We start from the raw sequence: 7927 nt of genomic DNA, 5'->3' as shown, positions 1-7927 counted from the left end.
CTCAAGAATTGACTCACTAAGTTGGCAAACTTATGCTAATTTCTCAATAAAATACTTCATACAAATCACCCAAACTATCATCAAACATATGCCCTCACAATAAGATAGTTACCTATATTCACTCATATAAATGTAATTTATAACACAATGGGTATACAAATCAAATTTCACTCATTCTTACAAAAGAATTCACAAGTTACAAATGATGAACCATATGCTTGCCCTTAGGGTCATTGTAATACCCCGATATTTCCAACCGATGGTAGAACCATGCTTCAAGCTCATGAGAAATAAATTCTACTGATTTGGTAGTTTTATGATCAATTTTGATGTATATTAAGGCCTCAAATATGTCCTAGCTATTAGATGAATCAAAATATTCCTTATCGATTGAATTCTTTGAAAGGATATTGGAATAGTCAACTTCAAACAAGAATATATCTTGTTATACTATGAATTTTTTGAGATCATGACCCACCAACAGATAGATATTTTAATTATCTTTCCAACTATATAAATTTTACCCAAATACGATATCAGAGCAGAACGTTATACCCATTTTACTCCAGCATATTAGCCTGGCAACTGAGTGACGACATATCTGATGGGCCGTCACAGATCTGACTGCTTATCAGCCCATGTCATTAGACTTAGATAAAAACCCATCAATTTAAGCTCTCAGGTGATGACCCGGGCTGATGGCCTATCACAAATCTGACGGCTTATCAGCCTTGGTCATCAACCGAGAATTTCAGCAACTAGGAAGTAGTTTCTTAGGGGTATTTTGGACTTTTCCTTCACCCTCCATGACTTAAATCATCAAAATCCCGTACATAACCATCATAAATTAGTTTTCAAAACTGTTATTAGTTTTCAAAACTGTGAATACTCTCTACTCTCTAGAACAAGAAAATTAGGATTTCCTCTTAAGATCATCTCCTAAGAACAAGATTCAAGCTCTCCTTCAAGAAAACCAAGAAATTATCATTCCCAATTCAAGAACCTTCAAGAAAAGTTATTCTTTTTCAATATTCAAGCTTTTGAGGTATGTTAGATATTGATTCTTGGGTTCCTTTCACCCAAGAAGTTTAAGAATCCTTTTCTAAATTCAAGATTATATATTTATGAGATTGTCATGATTTTTTTGAATAGAAATTGAAGTTCATGTTGTTGATAAGTTTTAATTCATGGTTTGATTTCAAAGATCCAAGCTTTGATCCTACTATGTGATGTTCAAGATAAAATCCCTTCAAGTTGCATGATATTAATGTATTCATGATAATTAAGTATAGTATCTGTTGTATAACCAAAGCATGCTCCCCATATGTTTGATAGAATGCTTAAGTAAAGAGAATAGTGCCAAGCATTTGTTGAAATGCCTTAGTGAATGTATTATGAAAAGTTGCATACATTCTTATCTAGGTGTATTCCTTATTGACAACTATGAGATATTAGTATGCATACCCTATACATTTACATGAATATGAAATTCAGGTGATTGATGAGATATCGTATTGATTGTGTTGTGAATGAAAGTCCATTATCATGATATTCAAGTGTGGTCCTGTCTTATTTATTTATGTTATCGAGTCTTGGGGGTATTTATACCTGAAAACTAAGTTGCTTGTCTAGAGCCGAGATAGTCTTAAGATAATCTCAGTCATGCTATGATTAGTAGAATTCAGTCAAGTACAGAACTTAAGAAAATTTAGTAATCTCAGTACTAGTTCAATCCAGTCTCCATATCAATTTAAATCAGTTTCGTATCTAGTTTGGACCTCACTAGTATTCAGATTTCAGTTCAAATTTTAGTAAAGCTCAGTAAGTTACAAAACTCAATAGTATTCAAACAAAAAGTAGAATTCCAAAGTGTTCCATCAGACAACGGAATCAAGTGAACTCAGTTAGATCATTCAAGTAAGATGATCAGCAACAAATTTATCTCAGCCTAATATAGTTTAAGAATCAATTCAGTGTCATTTAGTTGGGAGTAGGAACTAGCACCGAGTGATGGCATGGATGATGGCTTCCCGTTAAAGAGGAAGAGTCGTTAGTATCAGTCCTTGAACTCTAAAACTGCGTAGACAGTGCAGGACCAGGATTCACCGATTAGATTAAGGCTTGACTACCTTCTAGGAGTCACTCAATGCCTTAGGCTTGACTTTCTATTCAGGGTCACCCGTTAGAGAGGCTTGACCATAGTAGTGTCTTTACCCATGGCATGGTATTGACACCCTTCCAGCTGGGGTTATAGGTTGGACCCCACTAGATCAGATTTGGGGCATGTCGGTTAAGTGAGAACTCCCACAGTTGTAGTTTCAGTATCAGTCTTCAGAGTAGAACTCATAAATCAGGACTGTCAAATACAGTCACCCATCTCAGTAAGAAACTCAGTTAGTTCCATAGATTCATTTCCACCCTCTAGATAGGCCTGGTCTCGCATAAATTTAATCAGTATTAGTACTAAAAGATTTAGAGATATTTTTCTAGATAGGTTTGATTTCAAATACAATCATTCCTTATCATTATTAGTAGATTTAGAGATCATTCATTAGAGAGGTTTGATCTCATATTTAGTCAGTCAATAGTAGCAAGCTCAGAACTCAGTTATTGATATAAGTAGATTAAGTTATTTAGTATTCCATAGTTAGTAAACTCAGATATCAGTATTAGTAGACCCAGTCATCAGTAGGTCAGTATTCAGAAACCAGTATTCAGAGCTTGTATTTAGTGTTACTGCGATTCCAGTTTTGGTCTGTGCATTTATGCATATATCCCCATTCAGTATTCTCATGTTATTCAGTTAAGTAATGTTCATGTTACTAACACATACTTTCCTGAGCTATGGTGTCTTATACCATACGTTCAGACGTATGGGATCCAGAGCACCCTTAGCAGTCCAAACTCATTCATTACAGAAGACGTAGCAATGAGTCCTCATCATTCGAGGATTCTTTTTATTTCAGTATTACATTAGATTCAGTTTATTTTAGTAGACAGAGTTAGTTGGTGACCTGTCCCTTCAACTCCTTATACAAATAGTTTAGAGGCTTTCAGGCTATAGTGTTTTCAGATAGATGTATTAGTTTTTAGTTTTCAGTATTGATTATTTTAGATGTTTTGAACCTTATGGCAAGTTTCCACCAGTTTTTTACATTTACTTCAGTATATTATACAGTGCTCAATTACAGATATCAGAAAGTGTTAGCTTGTGGTCCTTCGGGGTCATAAGCACCGTGTAGCACTCCGATTCCAGAAAATTAGGGTGTTATAGTCATACTTCACTAATATCAAAATGTTAAGCTTACGATCAAATAGGTCTTTTCTGGTTGTAATGCAGGCTAAGGGATAAGTAGGAACTATTTTGGAATAGTAACTATCTTCCCTAATAGCTTTAACACACTACATTATGCAATTAAAACCACTCTCCAACAGCCAAATTACACCACTTTTGTCTACCCCATTCTTTTGTTTTCACCCCATCTTATTAAGCTCATTCACATACACTATGGTGGAGGATTCTATGCACAACTCATTAAATTGGAACAAATTTTTATTCTTTTCATTACTCAAATCCCCACCACAACACAGATCATTTTTTTGAACACCAATAGCTATTACTTAGGGGCTTCAATTTCACCTTTTTCTCCTCTTTAATTTCACACTCCTAACTCACTAATTTTACACTAAAACGCTTAGGAGCTTTGGATAAAATTAAGGTTTATCAAAGAAATAATTAAGCTACACATGAGGCTACCAAAGATAAAGCTAAAGGCTCAACAAGGCTTACTAGGACTACGCTCAAGGATAGGTTAAAAAAGAAGGTATAAAACAAGGATATCAAAAAAAATGGCTATATTATCTCCTAAACCCACACTCTTTATTTTGCTTTGCACACATACCAGGAAAGTTCTAGACATCACATGTAACAAAGAATATACAACACCCCACACGCACATGGCACATACTCAACTCATGTAGGATCATCATAGGCTTCCAACAAAACAATAGCATGAATTCAGAATTAAGCCAACAAATACAAGAGTCATAATCATGAGCCTAGGAGTCTCAAAAGTAGTAATTCACAAAATTAACATGTTTTTACAAACAAAACACTTGCATCATGCAATCACATATAGCACCAAAAAGAATGTCTTCTTTATTCCTAAAAAAAATTAAATTTACCCTAAATGGTAATTTCCCCATCTCATACTTAAAAATCTACTTTTTCCCCAAAGTATATTTTAAAAGTAGAGATAGAAATGCTCCTTGAGGCCTTAGGCCTAGCTAGTAGTATCTTTAAATATCAGGAAGTTCTGGGGACCCCACACTTAGTCTTCGCCATGCTCCTTAGCTCAAGTTTTCCGGTACTCAGACTTTTCATCAACTAGTAACTCAACAAAAACAAAAACTAAGTGAAATAAAAACTAAAAAAATCTAAAAATAAAACATACCTACTTAAATAAAGTTACCTCCCAAACAGCACCTGATTTAGTGTCGTGGCATAACCCAACTCAACTTAACCAAGTTCCTTCATCATTTTTCTCATACTTGGAGGCCATTTATTTATTTATTTCTGACCTCTTGAGTGTGAACTCTTAATGTCAACAAATTTTTCAACTATAGCTTTTTTAGGCTCATCAATCTGCATCATGTTAGGCTTAGGTGTTTGTGGCTTAGGGTGGTTAATGAAGGTGTCCGAAGAGGACTTTTGTAGAATAGACTCCACCACCCCACACTTATCCCCTTCGATCACAGTAATTATACACAAGTCTATATAGTAGGATAGTGTGTTAAGTGGTTTGTACACTTTAAAAATGGCCTTTTCAACCTTTAATCTCATTGTGAGTGTGCCTTCTCTCACATCAATTAAAGCTTCTACCGTGGCAAAAAATGGACGTACCCAGATGACTAGTACTCTTTCATCTACCTAAAAATCTAAAATGATAAAGTTAGCAGTAATAATAAGTTTACCAACCTTTATGAGAACATCCTCTATCACTCCTTCAGGATGGACTATGGTCCTATTTGCCAGCTTTAGTTACACAAAGCTCAGTATAGGCTTTCCCAGGTCTAATGTGTTGAACAAAGATAGGGACATCAAGTTGATACTTGCCCCTAAATAACTAAGTGTATGAACCACTTCGTTGTTGCCAATCCAAATAGAGAGAGTAAACTTACAGGGTCCTTAATCTTTTTGTGCATCTTTTGAGTAACCACAAAAGTAGACTCCTCAGTTAGTGTTACGCCTCCACATCCTGTAACTTAACTTTGTTAGAAACTACATCCCTCAAGTAATTATCTTACTTGGGCATTCCCTACAAAATATCTAAAAGAGGTAAGTTAATATGTAGCTCTCTGAATGTGTCAAAGAACTTCTTGAAGCAGACATCCTCCTTTGCCTTTATATGCTTCTGTGGTAAATGTAGTTATGGGATCTTTTTTAGTTCTTTAGTAACTTTTTATTTAACATGTTAGGGAGTCAAATCTGTATCTACCTCCTTATTTTTCACTGGAGGTTCTTCATTAATCTCTTACCACTCCTAAAAATGATTGCCATAATTTGTTTCAAGTTTTCTGTATCTCCTGGCAAACCACCTTGAGTCATTGTATTTAGTGTCTGATGTAACTGCCCCAACTATAAATCTAAACTTCTCGTGGCCGCTTTCTGGTTCTTTACATCTGCAGCCAATTGTGTTTGATTAGCTAGGATCAGTTTCATCATCTCTTCCAAGTTGCTAGTTGACCAATTTCCTTATGCATATGGTTGTTGAATTTACTGTTGTTAGGCGTTCCATCGCTGATTCAATGGCTAATTCTACTACTTCATGTTGTAGTCATTCCCATAATTCTACCTTTGAGCATTTACCATATACATCACAGACTCAAGAATGGCAGTACACATAATTATTGAATGGCCATTATTACCACAAACTTTACACCAACCTGCAGTTTGTTGGATTGCATTATCGTGGATACAAGTTGTGTGGCACCCAATTTCATGTTGCTGAGCTGCATACTCAACTAATTTTGTAATTCATAAATTTGAGTAGATATTGCAGTAAACTGATCCTACTTCTTCGGAGGTAGCGGTATGGACTGCATACAACTTACCCTTTCCAGACCCCACTTTGTGGGAACAACCTAGGTTTTTTGTTGTTGTGGTTGTTTTATTGCAGTAAACTGATCCACTTTAAGAATACCTGCAACCTTTTTAGTGGCACTCCTTGAGTATAAATTCCACTCAAGATTACCTTATGCAATTCGGTTCAACAAAGTATACAGCTCATCATATGTCATCTCTAGAGCTTGACCAACTGCAGCTAAAGCTAATAAAATTTTTGTGTTATAGTTAAGTTCCTCAACAAAAGTATAAGCTGATACCTCATTAGACTATTGATGGTGTGGACAGTCCCGAAATAGATCCTTGAAACGCTCCCAATAATGATATAAATTTTTATCTGGATTTTGCTTGAAGCACACAATCTCACTGCTAAGTCTAGCAGTCTTTCCAGATGGAAAAAATCAAATAAGGAATACCTGAGCTAAGTCATCCCCTAATATGATTGGATTTGTCGGCTCAGCATTTAACAACTTCTTTAATTTCCCCATCAATGAAAAGAGGAATAGTGCCAACCTCACATAATCAACATTCACACCCATAGGGATGAATATGTCACTAATTTCCATAAAGTTTCACAGATGGACTTGTGGATCTTCATGTTAAATCCTGATAAACTGTCCACTACTGATCAAAAGCTACATTATATTCTGTTTGAGCTCAGAATTACCTCCAGTAGCCAATTTCTGAAATAGAAAGGTCAAATTTGTTGAAAGTGGGATTGTCATTTCTCTAACTGTCCTGCGGGCTTCTTGTTCATTAGCCATGATAGTAGGATTATCTTGATCTTCTTCAATTTGCAAAATATGGGGTAGAAGTATTGTTTCTCTCCTTCATTGATGAAAGAGTTGCTCAGGTTCGGGGCTTGTTTAACTAATTCTCAAGCCTTTGCCAGCTTGGTACTTTGAAAAACTGTCTCCTGCAAATATAAAACCAAGACTAAGTGTAAAACACCAAAGTAATCCTAAAAGAAAAACTAAAAATAAAATAGTTGCCAAATTACAAGTCTCCGGCAACGGCGCCAAAAACTTGACAGCATACATGCAAGTCTACATGATGTACCAAGTAATGTAATGGCCTTCAAGAAAGCTGAATATCGATCCCACTGGGACTTGTTCTAATGACTATTCAATTCTAGTTCACAATTTGGATTAATTGATGCAAGCTTAACCAAAAGAGAATTTTGAATATTTGTAAACTAAAGTAAAGTAAACAATGAGTAAAATAAAGGGCTTGAAACAATCAATAGAATAAAGCCCAGGGTTAAAATACTTCAAACAATCATACTACGCCATTGAACTTCATTCATTACTTTGTTATCTAGGTTGTTGATTCATAGGGTTAATCACATGATTATGGTGTCGCAACCTCTAGTCATTTACCTAACTTGGACATTATAACTACATCATTGATAAGGGATGTAATAATCCAATTAAGTTCTTAAAACTATCATCCTATGTGTGAATCAAGTAAGTGTTTTGGTTATACCCCTGTCCTAGATGCTAATTTGAATTCCTTATTTTATAAAATAATACAAACCTTACTTTGTTCATCCCCATGTTCTATCTTTCGATTCCCTCTTCCAAGATCACAAGGTTGACAATATATGTATTCTAAGGGTGATAAATCCGTAAAATAGTTAAAAAAAAAACAAAAAAGAATAAACAAGCAACCAAATATGATAATAAAATTAAACAAAATCAATTCAAATTGATAATAGTCATGTTCTTGGCTTTAATCCCAGAAAGGGGGTGTTTAGCCATTAATAGTCATAATCATCATCCAAATAAATATATGAATGATCAA

General features: G+C 35.0%; 1 non-coding gene across 1 annotated transcript; it reads left to right on the top strand.

Moving 5' to 3' along the window:
- The first annotated feature begins 6390 nt into the window (after positions 1–6390).
- Positions 6391–6501, top strand: LOC124887543. Its single transcript, XR_007045312.1, has one exon. It is a non-coding gene; the product is annotated as a small nucleolar RNA R71 (small nucleolar RNA).
- Positions 6502–7927: the final 1426 nt, after the last annotated feature.

Source organism: Capsicum annuum, chromosome 9 (genome assembly GCF_002878395.1).
Source record: "Capsicum annuum cultivar UCD-10X-F1 chromosome 9, UCD10Xv1.1, whole genome shotgun sequence".
NCBI lineage: Eukaryota > Viridiplantae > Streptophyta > Magnoliopsida > Solanales > Solanaceae > Capsicum > Capsicum annuum.
The sequence above is the reverse complement of the archived record's forward strand: the minus strand, read 5'-3'. Positions and strand labels throughout refer to the sequence as shown.